The sequence below is a fragment of the Protopterus annectens genome, chromosome 6.part0 (genome assembly GCF_019279795.1).
Source record: "Protopterus annectens isolate FY-2018-M chromosome 6.part0, PAN1.0, whole genome shotgun sequence".
In the NCBI taxonomy this organism is placed as follows: Eukaryota; Metazoa; Chordata; order Ceratodontiformes; family Protopteridae; genus Protopterus; species Protopterus annectens.
In genome coordinates this window covers 13,729,058-13,746,559 of record NC_056737.1, presented here as the reverse complement: position 1 = coordinate 13,746,559, position 17,502 = coordinate 13,729,058, and the positions used below count along the sequence as shown (strand labels likewise).

Below are 17,502 nucleotides of genomic sequence, written 5' to 3'. Positions count from 1 at the left end.
ATTATCGGAATGACAGTGTCTAGATCTTGGCAGTGTTGTGTCCATACATTTTTGAGATACCATTGAAGCTTCCTCATATGCAGTTTGGCATTGGGAAGCACCAGAATACAAGATGCCATGAACCCCAAGGCTTGAAGGACTGTCCTTGCAGTCAGCCTGGACTGTAGAGACATTTGATGGAAATAAAGAGAAAGGCTTCTTTGTTTGTCCGGGGTCAAAAAGGCCATCTGGGAAGCTGTATTCAGTCTCACACCCAGAAAGCACATGTCCTGAGAGGGTACTAGACTGGACTTTGTTTCGTTCACAGAATACCCTAGGCATCTTTAACACTACCATCACATACTGTAGATGATGAAGAAGTTTGTCTTTGTGTTGTGCAATAATCAGGCAATCGTCCAAATAAGGATAAATCTGTATTCCCCTTAACCTGAAAAAGGCCATCACTGGAGCCAGAACCTTTGTGAACACTCTGGGCGCAGTAGATAAGCCAAAGGGCAATGCAGAGAACTGATAATGTAAATTTCCAGCCCGAAAACGCAGGTACCTCCTGCAACTGGGCCTGATAGGAACATGAAGATAAGCCTCTTTGAGATCCAGAGTTACCATCCAGTGATCTTTTCCCAACAGAGGTAAAAGCTGTTGTAACGTCAGCATTTTGAACTTTGGAATGTCCAGATAAGTGTTGAGGATAGATAAATCCAAAATTGGTCTCCACGTGTTCCCTTTCTTTGGTACTAGAAACAGGCGAGAATAAAATCCTAGTCCCACTTCTGACAGAGGAACTGGCTGAATAGCTCCTATTTGAAGAAGCAAAGAAATCTGCTTGTGAGCCTCTATCCTTTGCCGAGGAGGAACGTCTGGCATGCCTTTGAAAGGAGGCAATGTATGGAAATAAAACTTGTAGCCTCGGTTTATAATGTCCAATACCCATTTGTCCTGGGTGACTAAAAGCCAGTTTTGCTTGAAGAGTGCTAACTTTCCTCCCAAAGGAGCTGCCAGGCAAGAAGAATCTGGCAGCTGAAAATGCAGGTCATTGGGCCTGTTTACGAAAGGACTGGCCCCTGCCCTCACCTGCAGATTGTGCAGGCGAACTCCAAGTTCTAGGCCTGAATGTACTGAGAGCTCTGCCCCTGCCACGTCTAGATCTACCCCTAGATTGAGAATCAGAAGAAGGGTAGGTCCACCCCTTAGTAGGCCAATTTCTACTAAACTTTGGAGGTTGCACCTGCAAAAATCTTTAACAGTCTGCATAGACTTAGCCTTGTCTTCCATTTTCTTCAAAACCGACTCCACAGGGGGACCAAACAAAACTTCAGACTGTAAAGGGCATCCAGAATTCTAGTTTTAACATGCTCGGACAAATTCTGATCCTTAAGCCAGGCGTGCCTCACGAAGAACTGAACCAGTGGCAGCCACCCTAGAAGAGGCCTGTACAGCATCAAAACCACACTGCAAAGAATGCTTACCCACCTGTTCAGAGACATGTACTAAATCCTGCAATTCTTTACACTCTATGCCCTCTGCCAAAGCATCCACTTTAGATTTTAGCTGAGAAAGGAGGAAATTCTGATACTTCAACATATGAAACTGGCAATTTAAAGCCCTCATTGCTAAAGTAGAAGAGGTATACACCTTCTTACCCCATCTATCCAAAGCTCTAGCTTCCTTATCTAGAGGAACCGGATTCTTTACAACAGAGGCTCTAACACCCTTAGGCCCCTGACTAATAGTTTCTGGGTCCGCCCTAGGACTCTTATACAGATATTTATGAGCCTCAGGCACCCTGTAATATCTGTCCGGTTTAACTGGCGCAGGAGGCAAAGAATCTGGATTAAGGGAAGCCTCCAAGAAAACATCTTGAACAACATCCAAAACAGGAGGTATAGCCAAGGGTCTATGCTGTGGTAAAAACAAGAATTCCCTAAGCCTCTTCCGTGAATCAGAGAAATCCTGTCCTTCCCACTTAAAATGCTCCCTCATGGAATGCAGAGTTTCTGAAAATGAAAAATCCTCTGGAGGAGAAGCAGAAGGAGTGGAATCCTCTGCATCAGAATCCGAATAAGGAGGAAAATCTAGAATATCTTCAGCAGAAGACTCTGAGTCATCTGAGGCCTGATCCAAACTTTCCAACTCTGGCTCCACCCTGGGCCTCTTATCAGGAGGGGGCATAGAACCTCTAATTAAAGTATTCAAATCTTCTGCCATTTTAAGCATGTGCTTTTTAGGCACAGACCCTGAAGTACCTGGAGGGACACCAGAGGAAGGCAAAACAGACCTGCCCTTAGTAGAAGCCTTAGAAATAGAAGCAGAAGGCCTAACCACCTTAGGCAAAGAAGGGAGAACAGTAACTTGAGAGGCCCCTTCAGCCTGACCTGACTCCTGGGAGGCCACATCCTGCAAAATCAAAGTTTCCCCCTGAGACTCAACAGAAACTTCAGCCGGATCCACCTGCTCTACTGTAGCTTCTGCAGGACCGGCGTCCGAAACGGACGAATCAACCTGTCTAGGTTTCAAGGATTTGTCTTTGCGCTTCTTCGTGGAAGCGGGCGTCGGAGGATCCGACGGCATATTATAATTACACCGCTTACCAAAGACTAACCTAGCACAATCTAACCTTCTTTTTATAGTGCGCTTATTAAACCTAGCACAAAACCGACACCCGACTACGTCGTGGTCCGGTCCCAAACAAGGAATGCAAAGAGAGTGATAATCCCTATGCGGTATCTGTTTCCCACAAGAAATACAATTATTCACTTTTTCTGACATCCGGAATTAACTGAGGCAAGAAAAACAAAAATATTCCCCAACGGGTACTTAGCCCAACTTGGTTTCGGTCTGAAACTCAGAATTCGAAAATTTCAGAACGCCGAACGGCACTTGCAACGCTGCTTCTGCATCGGACCATGCGGCAAAAAAGACTGGGGATATGACGTCTGTCATGCGCTTTTATACCCTGACGCTCTGATGTCAGATCTGAGCGCCCATGACCGACGTCAGCCTAATACTTTGGTATTCGGGCCGACCGAGGACAGCGGACTACCCATAAGTAAGGACTGCAGCAATGTGAGATGAAGAACATCCTTATCTTTGTGGAAAATGAGGTAAGGCTGACCCACCATAACAGTAGAAGCTGTTAGGACATATAAAATATTGCACAATAACTATAGAAATCAGAGGACATGAGAAAAGACTGGGAAGAAAGACCGGATAAGCAATTCACAAGGCAACAGTGGGAGGACATATGTATGGTTCCCAAATATGCAAAGTCTAGAAGATTTAGGATTTTTGTTTGGAAGTATTTGCATAACTATTTGTATACCGCAAACAAACTCAAAGTAATTTTTCCTCAGGTAGATGGCAAGGGGTAGCGATATGACAGGGAAGAAAGAGGTAACATATGCTTTGTGAGTGGAATGATTTGGCAGACTTTAAAAATTCCTTACGAAGTAGTCTGTCAGAAATACTGGGCATTCAAATGAGTGTTTTTTGTTCTGACCTGGGATATAGGATCTGAATTGCCTAGACGTAAGTAAAGCCTTAAGTTTAATTACGGTGTCTGCCACAAAAGCAATTACTAGAAATGGAAATCAAAGTCTAAACCAACTGTACCTGAAGTAACGAATATAGTAAGAGATAAAAGAACTGGCAATGGTATCTTTAGAAAAGGGTTGGGAGTAAACTACTTAGAAAAAAATGGAAATTGTGGGAAGAATACATGCAGAATAATGTTTTGGAGGAGGAATGAGGTTTAAGGGAAGGCAGGAATTGAGCAATTTAAAGTTGGATTGATTACTGTATAAAAGCATGTACATGATGTATGATATTTGTAAGTGTGAACATGTTAACATGGTTTCTTTTCTTTTATACGAATGTAAGTTTGTTGTAACTAATAATGCAATACATGGTTTTAAAAACAGTTCTAGCAGCAGAACCCCTGGAGGTAGTAACCACAGAATCACAAACATATATTAGGCAATGATGAAAACAGAAAAAACACAATTACATAAAGCAGATTTCGCCTCACAAGAGGAAACAGATGCCAAAACTTTTCAGCCATGAAAGGTCCAACCCTCTCTGATGACCTGTTCTGCAACATTAACAGAACAGTTTGGTGAGACAGGTATAGCTCACAGAGGGATACCACTGCTGTGGAACAGACTGCCCATCCACATGAAACAAAATTCATTCCCGTCCATTTTCAAGCTCAACATATCTATGGCTGAGAAAAACTCTACCTCAGGACTGCCCCCCTGTAGTACTTAATGACATAAGCAGATCCTAAATGATTTATCCCACACATGATTCCCCTCAAATTACCTATGGTACGCTCCCAGTTACTCTCATTAGACGTAATATACAATTAATGACCATGGGATGAGTAAGGCCAATCTATAATCAATGCTTGGTGTCAGAGCCATGGGCTTAAGCTTAATGCCAAGAAATGTACAGTTATCCCCTTTGGGAAAAACCATGTACCCATGAATTACCATAGGTGGCAGTACACTAAACACCGAAAGTGTGATGACAGACTTAGGGACACAGGTCGACAGTGGTCTCACCTTTGATAACCACATCGCCACAACAGTCAGGAAATCCTTCTGTGTGGCACACCTCATCACCAAGAGCTTTTCATTCAGAAAAAAGGAGGTCATTGTCCCACTGTACTCATCCCTCATTAGAAGCACTATAGAGTACAATGCCCAGTTTGGCATGTACCTCACAAGACATCTGAAACAGCTGGAAAGGCCGCAGAAATACCTCACTAAAAGAATCACAGGCCTAAAGCAGATGCTGTATGCTGACCGGCTAAAAAAAAACTCCAGCTATACTCTGTGGCATATCTTCTACTCAGAGGCGATCTCTGCTTAACATGTAAGGCCATGTCAAACCCTGAGCTGTTGGACATGCTCCACTTAAAGAAATCCCAATCCCTCAGAGCCACACACTCCAGGGATCTAAACCTCATCACAATGAACAAAACATGCTGGAGGGATAGGTTCCTGATCCAGGGACTCCCCATACACGTCAAGCAGAGCACCTCCTTGGCCCGTTTCAAAAGGAACCTCGACTGCATTGGAGATAGGAAATTTATTCCAGGGATCACGTCAGTCGCCTGCTAGACAGGGGTCCAGAGAAGTAAATAGTGTGGGAAGAAATATCCAGGGAATTGTTATGGCTAGGCTTGTATAGGCCTTGGGGCCGATAGCCTAGTACCAACCTATGAACAGAATAGGTTATTTTGAGCACAAAAAGGGAAACTGGCTAGGCATAAAATGGCCCTCAAGGACAGTTAGCCTAGTACTTACCTATGAGAAATAGAGCACATCAATCCTCTCAAAATATCAATATTTAAAATCCTCTTTATTAATGTAAATATTATAACATTCCAGAAAATTTCCTTAAAGGAGATAACAGCCAAGGGAAAAAAAAAAAAAAAAAAAAACAGGCAACTGATTTTGATGCTGCTAAAGCACCTTTCATCAGTGCTAAATGTTATTTTCTGCCTTGAACCCCAAATGCAAATACATACACACAGAGCAACAGTTCACGTTAAACCATAAATAAAAACTGGTGCAAGGGTGCCACCTAGTGGACAATCAAAAATAATCCCAGTTTTTATTTAGAGGATCATAAAAGTACAGCTAATTAAAACCATTTACACCTTGTCAAAATACACTCATGCTGTACCTCCCCCTCTCAAGAAGGGTAAAGCTGTCAGTTGTAGTCATGCAAGTGTATGCTTTTAAAAAAATATTTTTTTGGAGGGGGGAAGAGTACATGAGTAATGTATTAGTGATAGCTATATAGCAGTGTACAGGAGGAGCAAGGTAAAAATACAAATTTGAAAGAACACTAGAGAAATAGGCAGAAAGTGGCTGGATAATGCACTGGATAAGGCAGAGGCTAAAAAAGTCCATTAGTACATAATATGAGTAAGGGTGTGTTAATTATGATGTTGATGTAGGACTATTGCTTTGAAGACAGGTATGGTTTATGCTGGTGTGAGGGGTGTACAGAAAGGACAGTCTGACAACTGGTGCAAAGAGTTAAGTTTGTGATGATACTTCCTGTGATAAACGGTTTGATTACCTCAGCCCTTATTTGTCTACTGTGCAACCTTGAACAAAGTCATTTAACCATTTATGCCCCTAATAAGGTACTCGGTGTGCAGAGCTTGTTAAACTGATCTATTATTTATATCATTATGTAATGTGAGAGATAATGAAAAAAAAGGGGAGAGAAAGTACAGTTGTGTACACTTACCATAAATGTAGATGTTAGAGTGTATGCACTGTTGCAGTCATTACATTTGGGTTATCTGCTTGCAGGTAGCCCACAGTCAGCCTGGTTATCTGCTTGCAGGTAGCCCACAGTCGGCCTAGTTAACAAAGTCTTGGCTCCTGTGTCGGTCGCTGTCCCTTCTTCCATGACGCCCGGGGTATAAAGCATGCAGCCGACGCCATTACATCAGTTTTTCTTGCCCCAGATGTCAGGTGCCCCCCTAATGGGGAGCAATTAAATATAGAAGTACAATGATATACCTCCAACAAAAAAGCAAATACACCAAAAAGGCTTTTAAGCATAGTAAAATAAAGTAGAGGTATAGCCAAAAAGAAGTTAGGGGGCTGGAGGGAGGGTAACCAGGACTGCAACAGTGAATACACCCGAACATTTACATTTATGGCAAGTGTACACAACTGTACTATGTTCTTAGTGTTTCACTGTTGCAGTCATTACATTTGGGTAAATTCCCAAAGCTATGGTTGGGAGGAGGAATTTAGATAGCATTAGGACCAGCTATAAAGGCCCTGCAAGACTGCAGTGGCAAAGCCAGCTCTGGATTTAGAGAAAATTGGCAAATTATAATGCTTGGTAAAAGTATGTACAGAACTCCAGGTAGGGACGCCTCTGAGAAAGGCTGTAGAGGTAGATGCAGCCCTGGTGAAGTGAGGTCCGATTCCCTGGGGGATCAGTTTTCCATGGTGCTTATAGCAGAAATGAATGCAATGGCTTCTCCATTTAGAAATGGTTTGTTTTGAAACAGCCTTCCCCTCTGCCCCTGCAGCAAATGCCACCAGCAGTTGTTCAGATTTCCTTTGCGGTTTAGTCCTGTCCAAATAGAATCTAAGTTGTCTGTGCACATCTAAGGAATGCAGTATCCGTTCCCCTTTATTCTGTGGATTGGGAAAGAAGGTTGGCAAATGAAAGGATTGATTAAGAGCCACACTGGATACCACCTTGGGCATGAAGGATGGATTGGTTCTGAGGGCCACGCTGTCCGCATGAAAGATGATGAAAGGCTCCACTGCCATAAGGGCCTGTAATTCAGATACCCTCCTAGCTGAAGTGATTGCTAAAAGGAAAGCTGTTTTCAAAGAAAGAAATTTTAAAGTCTGCAGTAGCAGCTGGCTCGAAAGGAGGTAGAGTGAGTTTCTTCAAAACAAAGTTAAGCTCTCAGGCTGGGGTTGGAGCTCTCCTGGGTAGTCTCAAATTTTTGTCCCCTTTGAAAAATTGCTTGAGCAGTGGATGAGAGAAGGGGGGGGTGGTTCTGTGTTATAATGAGCTGAAATGGCTGAGGCGTGGATTTTAATGGAGGAAAAAGACAGGCCCTTGTGAAGCATCTCAGTTAAGTATTGTAAAATCTGAGGTAAATTGGGCGCTACTGTGCTTATCCCTTGAGACTGGTTCCAGGCACAGAATATTTTCCATTTTTCAGCATAGGGTTTTCTAGTGCTAGGCCTCCTTGCCTCTAAAATGATATCCATCACAGGTTTACTGAGGGAAGGTAAAGGAGAGATTATGTAATTAGCCAGGCTGCAAGGTTCAGTGTTTGAAGCAGAGGGTGCAGAATCTGGTTCTCCTGCTGAGACAGGGAAGGAGTCTGAGGCAGGTGCCATGGGGATAACTGTGACACACTGTGCAGGAGGGGGTACCAGTGTTGGTGTGGCTAGTCTGGAGCAATCAAAATCACCCTTGGTTTGTCCGGTCTGATTTTTAGTAGTACTTTGGAGAGCAGAAGCGGGGGGGGGGGCATAGACTGATAGATTTTTCCAGCTGATGGACAGAGCATCCACTTTCCAGGCTTGTTTGTGGGGAGTCCTTGTGCAACATTTGTCCACTTGGTAGTTCTGGGGAGAGGCAAACAGGTCTATATCTGGGCTCTCCCATTTGCTTGACATCATGTTGAAAATCCTTTGTTCCAGTTTCCACTTGTGTGGGTCCATGAGGTTTCTGTTTAGTCAGTCAGTCTGCCAGTGTATTTAATTTTCCTGGCAGGAATTGAGCTTGTAGGTGTACTTGGTAGCTCAAGGTTGTGCTCCACAATGCCATGGCTAGCCTGCAGACAGGGTAAGAATGTGTACCCCCCCTGCTTATGTACCACATAACAGTGGTGTTGTCCATCTTTACCAGTGGTCCTTGAAGGATGTCAGAGCATTCTGTACAGCTATTTCTTTTTGAATGATATGCAGGTGCATTTGACTTGGGTTCCATTTGCCCAGAATGCACTTCCCTGCCAGGTGAGCCCCCCATGCATAGTCTGACGAGTCTGTTAGGGTTTGGGCGGCAGGGGGTGGTGTGAAAGGTAGTCCCTTGTTTTTGTGGCAGGCCTCTGCCCACCAAAGGAACTCCAGGCGTAGGCAAGGTATGATAGAAATCATTGCTTCTAGATCCTGAGAATGTTGACACCATAGGCTTTTTAGATACCACTGTAGTTTCCTCATATACAGTCTTGCATATGGAATTAAAAGAATGCAGGAGGCCATGAACCCCACGGCTTGCACTATTTATCTTGCAGATAGCAGGGTCTTTGTGGCCACTTGTTTGAAGTAGGTTGTCAAATGAATTTGTTTCTCTGGAGTGAAGTAAGCCATCTGGGAAGTTGTATGCCAACTTGCTCCCAGGAATATAATTTGTTGACAGGGTACCAGATGTGATGATTTTTCGTTTATGGTGTACCCCAGACAAGTTAGAACCCTTTGTACAAAGGCCAATGATTCAAAAGTATGTCCTGGCTTTCTGCCTGAATTAGACAATCATCCAGATATTGGTATATTTGAATATTTCTTTGCCTGCAAAATGCCTTAACTGGAGCTAGGCACTTTGTGAACACACTGGGTGCAGTAGATAAGCCAAAGGGCAGTGCAGAGAACTGTGTAGCCTGCTTTGAAGCGTAGGTATCTTCTGCAAGATTCCCCGATTGGGATGTGCAGGTATGCTTCTTTTAAATCTAGGGTTGCCAACCAGGCATCTTTGCCTAGCATAGGAAGGAATTGGTGAAGAGTCAGCATCTTGAATTTTGGAATCTCCAAAAAGGTGTTTACAGTAGACGGGTCCAGGATAGGATGCCATAAATGGTCTTTTCTGGGTACAAGGAAACGTCTCTAGTAGAAACCTGGTCTCTTTTCCCCTTCTGGTACCAGTTGAACAGCCCCTATGAAAGAGAGACAGTACTTGTTTTTGGGCCTCTGCCCACTGATTTGGGGGTAGGCCCGGCCACGTGTTGACAACGTGTAGAAGTGAAATCTGTATTCCTGGGACACTATTTAAAACCTATTTGTCCTGGGTAATGAGTTCCCAATTCTTTGCATGAAGAGCAATCTTTCCCCCCAAAGGGGCAGTCAATTGATAAGTGCTTGGAAATTTTAAAAGGAAGTCATTGAGACAGTTTACCATAGGGGGGAGTCTTATTACTCCCAGATTTGGAAGTGGAGCCCCCCCCACTACTTAGTCATGCGTGTCTCCTGGGACAGAAACCTGGGTTTTTTACTGCGTCTGGGTTTGGCTTGAGAAGACCTGGAAGGGGCTGGAAAGAACCAATTCTTAGAGGGCCACTGTCTACTAAATCTAGGAGGCTGAACTTGTAAGAAATCTTTAACAGTTTGCATAGATTTAGCTTTATCTTCATCTTTTTAAGAACTTCCTCAGCCTGGTAGCCAAACAGGCGGTCCTGATTTAAGGGAGCATCCAACAATTTAGCTTTAACATGATCAGACAAAGATTGTTCCTTAAGCCAAGCATGCCATCTGAGCACAGACCCAGTAACATCAGCCCTGCAAGAGGCCTCTAAATTAATCAAAACCACACTGCAAAGTATGTTTTCCAACTTGTTCAGCAGAATGCATTAAATCCTGTAATTCTTTATTTTTCACACAGTCAGGAATCATAATTTTCTATTTAAGCAATCCAATAACATGTTGCTGATACTTTAACATATGAAACTGGCAGTTTAAAGCCCTAATGGCCAAGGTTACAGAAGTATAAACCTTCTTGCCCCATCTATCCAGCAGCCTGGAGTCTCTATCAGAAGGGGTAGGATTTTTAGCAGTAGAAGCCTTAATGCCCTTGGGTCCCTATGAAATAGTCTCTGGATCCACAATAGGATTTTTAAAAAGGAACTTGTGTGACTCAGGGACCCTGTAGTATCCGTCTGTTTTTCTGGGAGCAGAAGGCAAGCAATCAGGGGCCAAACTAGATTCTGAGAAGGCATCATCAACATGTCTAGTACAGGAGGAATAGCTAAAGGCCTATGCTGAGGTAGGAGTAAGAAATCCCTAAGCCTCTTTTTTGAATCAGAAAAATCCTGGCTTTCCCAGTGGAAATGCTCCCTTAGAGTATGTAAGGATTCCCCAAAAGAAAAATCCTCTGGAGGGGAAGCAGAGGGAATGAAGTCCTCTGCATCAGAATCCTCATAAGTAGATATGGGCAAATCCAGATCAGAAGAATCAGAAAAAACAGAATCCTGGTCAGAAGATTCATAAACCACTTCAGTCCTAGGCCTATAGGAAAGGGGGGGGGGGTGGCTACCCCTGATTAGAGTTATTAGATCTTCAGCCATTCTTATTTGTTTTTTGGGCATAAAGGCCTGAGCATGTGGCCTGGGTGTGGGTTTTTAGGCATGGTTCGAGATTTAGGCCTAAGAGAAGAAGGAGGTGTCTGTTTAATATGCAAGTCTGTAGGCCTGAATACACCCTCAGAAGCCGGTGCCTGCAAAGCGGCTCCGGATCCATCCAAGGTAGAGACATCCGCGGGTTCCATAGTTGAAGTATCTCGCGGCATACCGGACTCCGAATGGGTCTCAGTAGAGGCCTGCGAATCAGAAGGAGCGGGTATCAGGGGCTGCGAAAGCTCCCCACTGAGTACTGGCGAACTGGCTTAGGAGAAGTGTCGACAGTTTTGGACCTCGGCGGCCTGTGTCTTTATCTTTACATTTTTTCGGAATCCCGGTAGTCGGATGGCTAACCGACATTTCTAGATAATTAAACACAGAACCAAAATATTTAGAGGCGAAAATGTAGTGCACTTATTAAATAAAGCAAAACCGACAACAAGGTTATGTCGTGGTCAGGGCCTAGGCAAGGAATACAGTATGAATGAAAATCTTTGAGGTATTTGCTTTCCACATGTAATGCAATTATTATTAACTTTTACTGACATCGGTAAGGAGCAAGAAAAAGTTTCCCCAATGAGGTAATTAGCTTTTAGTTGAAGACTTCAGTTCTGAAACTTGAAAACGAAAATTTCAGGAGTCTGTCGACCAGCACTTGCTAACTGCTTCGGGCACCGCACGGCAAGAAAGACTGATGTAATGGCGTCGGCTGCTTGCTTTATACCCCTGACGACCTGATGTCATGGAAGAAGGGACAGCAACCAACGCAGGACCCAAGACTTTGTTAATCAGGCCGACTGTGGGCTACCTGCAAGCAGATAATCCAAATGTATTGACTGCAACAGTGAAACACGAAGAACATCTTGAGTAGTATCTCAGGAGATACTGAAGGGGAAAAGCAGAGTGTGTAAAAATAAGAACAGGATGTGAGGAGAAGACAAGGAAGTGGTGAGGAAAGAAGCAAGGAAGAGAGGATGACAGACATGCTGCAGATACATCAGTATGGTGTCCTTAGATAAGGTTAAGGACAGCATAGCTTCAAATACATTGTGTAGATGGATGGGAAATTTTGCCTAGCCAGGAGCTGAGCAGGAACACAGCCATGGAATATTTTTTTTTTTTTTTTTTTTAGATACTGAATGAAGAGGCCTATTTGGTGAGTAGCAGCGAAGGATGTCAGTCAGGCTAGGGTATTTTTCATGTCTGTGAATAAGGTTGTGTGTGGTAAGTAGTTGAGACAGGGAGTAGGGCAGTTCTAGCCAGTGAAGCTGGTGAAATCTGCTCATCACATCATCTCGCTCAAATTAATCTGGGTTGCCTAAACATTTGTGAGAATTTTGGGGTAGAGAGAAATGGCTAAAATGAAATGAAATGTGAAAAAGGGTAGTACTGTCACATTTAGTAAACAACCCACTCCTGATAATAGTCAAGAATCTTGAACTTGGGTAGACAATTCCCTCACCTTCAACTATAATGTAGCAGAAGTAGTTAGACAATCCTTCTGTTTACCAACTCAAAGTTACATCACTATACTCTGTATCCTAGACTTAAATTGTGACCTGTACCTAGCATACAAGGTATCCTCAGACCCAGTACTGAGGGATTTACTGCACATCAGGAAGTCACATGCCATCAGAAATACTCTCTCAAGGGATTTAAACCTCTTCTGCAACATCACAGAATAGATTGGCGGGACAGGTACATCTCGCAGAGGATACCGCTGCTCTGGAACAGACTTCCCATCCACATAAAACAAAGTTCATCCCTGTCCATATTTAAATACAAATTGGATCTATGAATGGGCACAGAATATTTAACCCAGGACTAACCCCCTGTACTACTACTAGACAGAGACACCTCCTAAATGCTTTATCCCATGCATGTGTCATATTGTCAGTTATTCTCACCAGGGGTAATATAATGATCAACCATGGGATGGCTAAGGCAAATGTAGCATTAAATGGGACAGATTACTTTGTGCACAAAAACGGAAACTAGCTACGCTTACAATGGCTCCCAAGGGCAGCTAGCATAGTACTTGCATATGAATCTATAAATAGGAACTCTCTTCCACATATTACTTTAAAACATTCCTGTTAGAAGGCTTCTGAGAAGGAAAAAGGATATACACAACTCCATTACAAAATTTGGAGATATCTGGCCAGACAAATATCTAATTAAGTGGCAAAGCACCCTATCAAATGTGACTATGACTCTGTCTATGCAGCTTCAACAGCAGCAACACTGGGCTCTTAACCCTGCCAGATGATGTTAAAAGCACTGCTTAATGCCTTCCTTGGCAATCTCCTCTTTGGGAGCCCGGCTTCTGAAGTCTTTAAAAAATGGAGGAAATGGGTAAGGAAAAATGTTCACCGACCCTTGCTGGGCTGTAACAGAAGCTACACAACCAAGCTGGAATTGGGGGAACCAAGGGGTCAGTCAACCTGAAGGATTTCTGAATTTGGTGATGCTGACCCGAAGGGTGGGATACCAAATCTGGAACAGGATCCAGAACCAAAGGAGGGTGCAACAGGTGAGGCCACAGAAAGAGGAACCAGACCTGACTGAAAAGAAGTAAGCTACGGGGGTCATGGTCGCTCTGCAACAGGCTGATTTCTGCAGAAACACAATTATAAAGAGTTGGAGGGTAAGTATACAAGAGAACTAGGGGAAAAGCATACAGAAATTAATTCCTCTTTGACTGTTCCTTGGAAGAGATCAGGACAAAGATACCACTTTGGTGTTGAAGGGGGTTGCAAAGATACCACAGCAGGGCTAGCCTGAGCAGTCACTGATAGAGGATTGTCTTCCTGAATGTTGGATCTCCCTGGGATGTGCACCACGTGTTGTGATGACATTATCCACTGCCACACCCTCATAAGCCTCTCGACATACAGAAACAAAGGGAACCTGGTCTTATCCTGTACCAAACTACTGACAAGTTGCCAAGTCTGGACAGCAATCACACCTTTGGTGAGGCAGTCTTGTAAAACCCACAATGCTATGAGGACTGCTCATCACTAAAACACAGATGTGAAGATGGGCCTTTGGCTGGGACCAGTTACAATGGTTCATCTTGAAATGACAGCCCCTAGGGGCCCCAGGCGGCAGTTTTGGGACTGTCAAATTTACATTTAATTTAATAGTTTAAGGCAAAAAAAAAAAAACTGTTTTAAGGGTGTTCTTCTTTAAGAACGGTCCCATAGCTTGTCCGGTTGCATCACGTCACATCTGTGTGTGTGCATTGCCGCACAGCTGTCTTATTCTTCCTAAAGACTTGCGTGCACAGCTTTAAATTCTACACTACATGCTTCTTATTGTTGCCATTTAAATGCTGCTGCTACTGCTCCCATTCAGTTCAAGTAAGGCAATTTTGCTGGGGGGGGGGGGGGGTTGAATTTACTGCTGCCATTCAAGTAAGGGAAGTGTGAGTCTGTTCAATTCAAGTACAGTACATGCTTCTTATTGCTTCCATTCAAATTTACTGCTGCCATTCAATTAAGGGAAGTGAGCAAGCGTGGTGTGTGATGTGAGCGAGTGTGGTGTATATACAATGCCCCAGTTAGGAATACCTCATGGTTAGTGTTACATAGACACAAACCTTGTACTGTGGGTACAAAGAACAGCCTGAATTCTCTACCCATACCATCCACTTGTGACACAAGGAGTTGAGACCATACCTCTCAACTGTCCAGAGTTTCACAGAACGTCTGCAATGTTTGGCTTATACTTTTGGTCTGTTCCTCTTTGTTTTTTTTTTGGCAAATCATTCAGAATTTAATTCACTAAATAATGACAGCCATTTAAGTTTCTGCCTTCCTATCTTTTAGGAAACACATGGTAACACAACATTTTATTCTAGCAACTTTTTAAGATTATACAAGGAATGTTTACTATGTGTCCTTGGTTTCAGCCCTTTGCCCCCACCCCCCCCAAAGAGCTGAGAGTTTCTGGGGAAAAGAAGTTTAGTTCTGCTTATGCCAAACCTGTTTGCATTGTTAGGAGCACAAGTAGTATACTTGCTTTCAATATAGAAGGCTGTGGGGTTCTACTCCCACAGTATATAGCTGGATTGCTGATACTGTACTGTGTTGTACTTTAAAGGGGTGGATGCTGAGGCCTGAGAATGTCCTCCTTTGGAGGAGATGCCTAGTAACTATGAACCTATCAGTTTGCCATCCATTCCCTATTGCAATATTACTAGCTTATTTTTAATGTAACATAGGCAATTTCTTCTTCATAGGTAGGTACTAGGCTATTGGCCCTAGGGCCTATACAAGCTTAGCCAAAAAGGTACCCTGGCTTTCGCCACCCAAGAAAATTATTTTCCTGTGCCCCTGTCAAGCAGAACCACAGAAGTGATCCCCGGGGTGAATTTCCTATTACCCATCCAATCATCAAGATTTTTCTTGGAGTGTTAATGAGGAACTTTGTTTGATATGGATAGGTAGTCTGTTCCAGAGCATGGGAAGTCTCTGGGACAGGAATCTATCCCTCCAGCATGTTCTATTTATTGTGGTGACAAGGTTTAGGTCCCTAGAGCGTGTAGCTCGGAGGGATTGGGATTTCTTTAAGTGGAGCATGTCCAACAGCTCTGGGTTTGACATAGCTTTGTATGTTAGGCAGAGATTGCCTCTGAGTAGGCGATATGCGACGGAGTAAAGCTGAAGTTTTTTGAGTCGGTCTGCGTAGGGCATCTGTTTGAGGCCAGGAATCCTCTTTATGAGGTATTTCTGTGGCCTTTCCAGTTGTTGCAAATATCTTGTGAGGCACATATCAAAAGGGTGTTTTACTCTATAATGGGTCTAAGGAGTGAGGAGTAGAGGGGAACAATGATCTCTTTCTGGATGAGAAACATTTTGTGATGAGGTGTGCCACGTAGGAGGATTTCCTGACCATTGTGATTATCAAAGGAAAGACTACTATCCACCTGTGTCCTAAAGGTCTCATCACACTTTTGGTAGTTCATGGGTACTGAGTTTTTACCAAAGGGGATGGCAATGCCCTTTTTGGCATTGAGCTTGAGATCATGGCTTTGACACCAGGCATCTGTCTCAGGGGGACCCTTTTGTAGGATGTCCACATCGTTAGGAGTTTCGATTATGGCTCCTAGTTTGCAGTCATCTGCGAATTTAGTTAGCCAAAGACCTGTGTTAGCCTGTACTTCAGCGAAGTAGATACACAGGAGAGGACCCAGGACTGAACCCTGAAGTCTGATTTGGAGTCTGCTACATTCACAGTGTGGATTCTGTCAGTATGCCAGTTGGCAACCCATCTTGTGACATAGGGATTTATACCTCGTTTAGTGAGTTTATCTATAATTCCAGAGTGGGGGATGGTGTCAAACGCCTTGGCGAGATCTAGATAGGCTGTGTGAACCACCTTACCCTCATCTATGGCTTTGGTGACTGCTTCAAAGTCTATCAGGTTTAGGAGACATGATCTGCCTTTTACAAACCCTGTGTGGGGTCCAGAGTTTGGAGATCTCCAATGTCTTTGTTTACGAGTTCCATGAGGATATGTTCCATGGCCTTGCAAACCAGGCTCGTCAGGTTAATGGGGAGGCAGTTACCGGGGTCTGTTGTGGCCCCCCTTTTGTGGAGTGGGATAACAGTCGTGGTGCGCCATTCAAGGGGCACAAAGCTTGAGGTGAGGCTATGATTGAACATGGTACTTAGGTGGGGTGCCAGTTCATTCTGTAGTTCGTGTAGAAGGCAACCTGGGATGTTGTCAGGTCCCATGGATGCTGTGTTCTTGGCTTTGGAGAGTGAGGTTTTTACCTGTGCAGCCGTGATTACAGGAACTTTGCATTCTTCCGGTATAAAGATGGGCCCTTTAGGGGATGAGAGGGGGTAAAGTTAGCAGTGAACCTATCTGCCAGGATGTTGGCAGTATCAGTTGGTTCTGTATATTTAGTGTCATTGTGCTGTAACTCAGAGCAGATTCGAGTCTTGCCATTGAGATTCTTGACAGCTATATAGAATGCTTTGTGGTTGTCTTGCAATAGGCACTTTATTTGTAGAAGAAACAATGAAATATAAAGTCATTTGCCAGCAGCAACCTCTTCATTAGTTACAGATCTCTCATGTGGAATTATTTAAATAACTTACTTGTGCAGAGATTGTGCCTATTTACTGATATTGGTGGATTGTAATGGTAGAAGTTTGAGTAGACTTTTATGATGGGAATGTTCTGAAATGGGTACTTTTGTCATTATTGGTTCATACATTTCATTGCTTACTGGATAACTGTTCAAAACATGTTCCAACAAGTGTGCTGTATTATACAAGAAATTTAATTTAATACAATCAGGAGGGTGAATCAAAGAACACGTTTATGTTTGCATGGTCCTAAATGTGTGCAAAGGGTTTATGATTTGAAAACAAGGTAAAGGTAAACTTTATCCACCACTGGCCAGATGCATTTTCTTTAAATGTGCGTTTCAATGCTGTTTCAATGAATGAGACTTTCAAGGGCAGAGAAACTTTAATGCCAAGTTTGTTTTCATTGTGAGACTGTACTGCTTTTGTATAGCAGATGGCCATCAGTGTTTGTGCTACAAAATTTAAAATAAAAGTTTCAAATGAAATCCAAATAATCACTGCAGAAGTAAA

The 17,502-nt window shown here is 43.3% G+C and overlaps 1 protein-coding gene across 6 annotated transcripts in view; it reads right to left on the bottom strand.

Annotated features, from left to right (window-relative positions):
- The window catches only part of G2E3 (G2/M-phase specific E3 ubiquitin protein ligase), a 1,254,036-nt gene that overhangs the window by 992,447 nt on the left and 244,087 nt on the right, over positions 1-17,502 (bottom strand). The gene's annotated exons all lie outside the window — the stretch shown is intronic.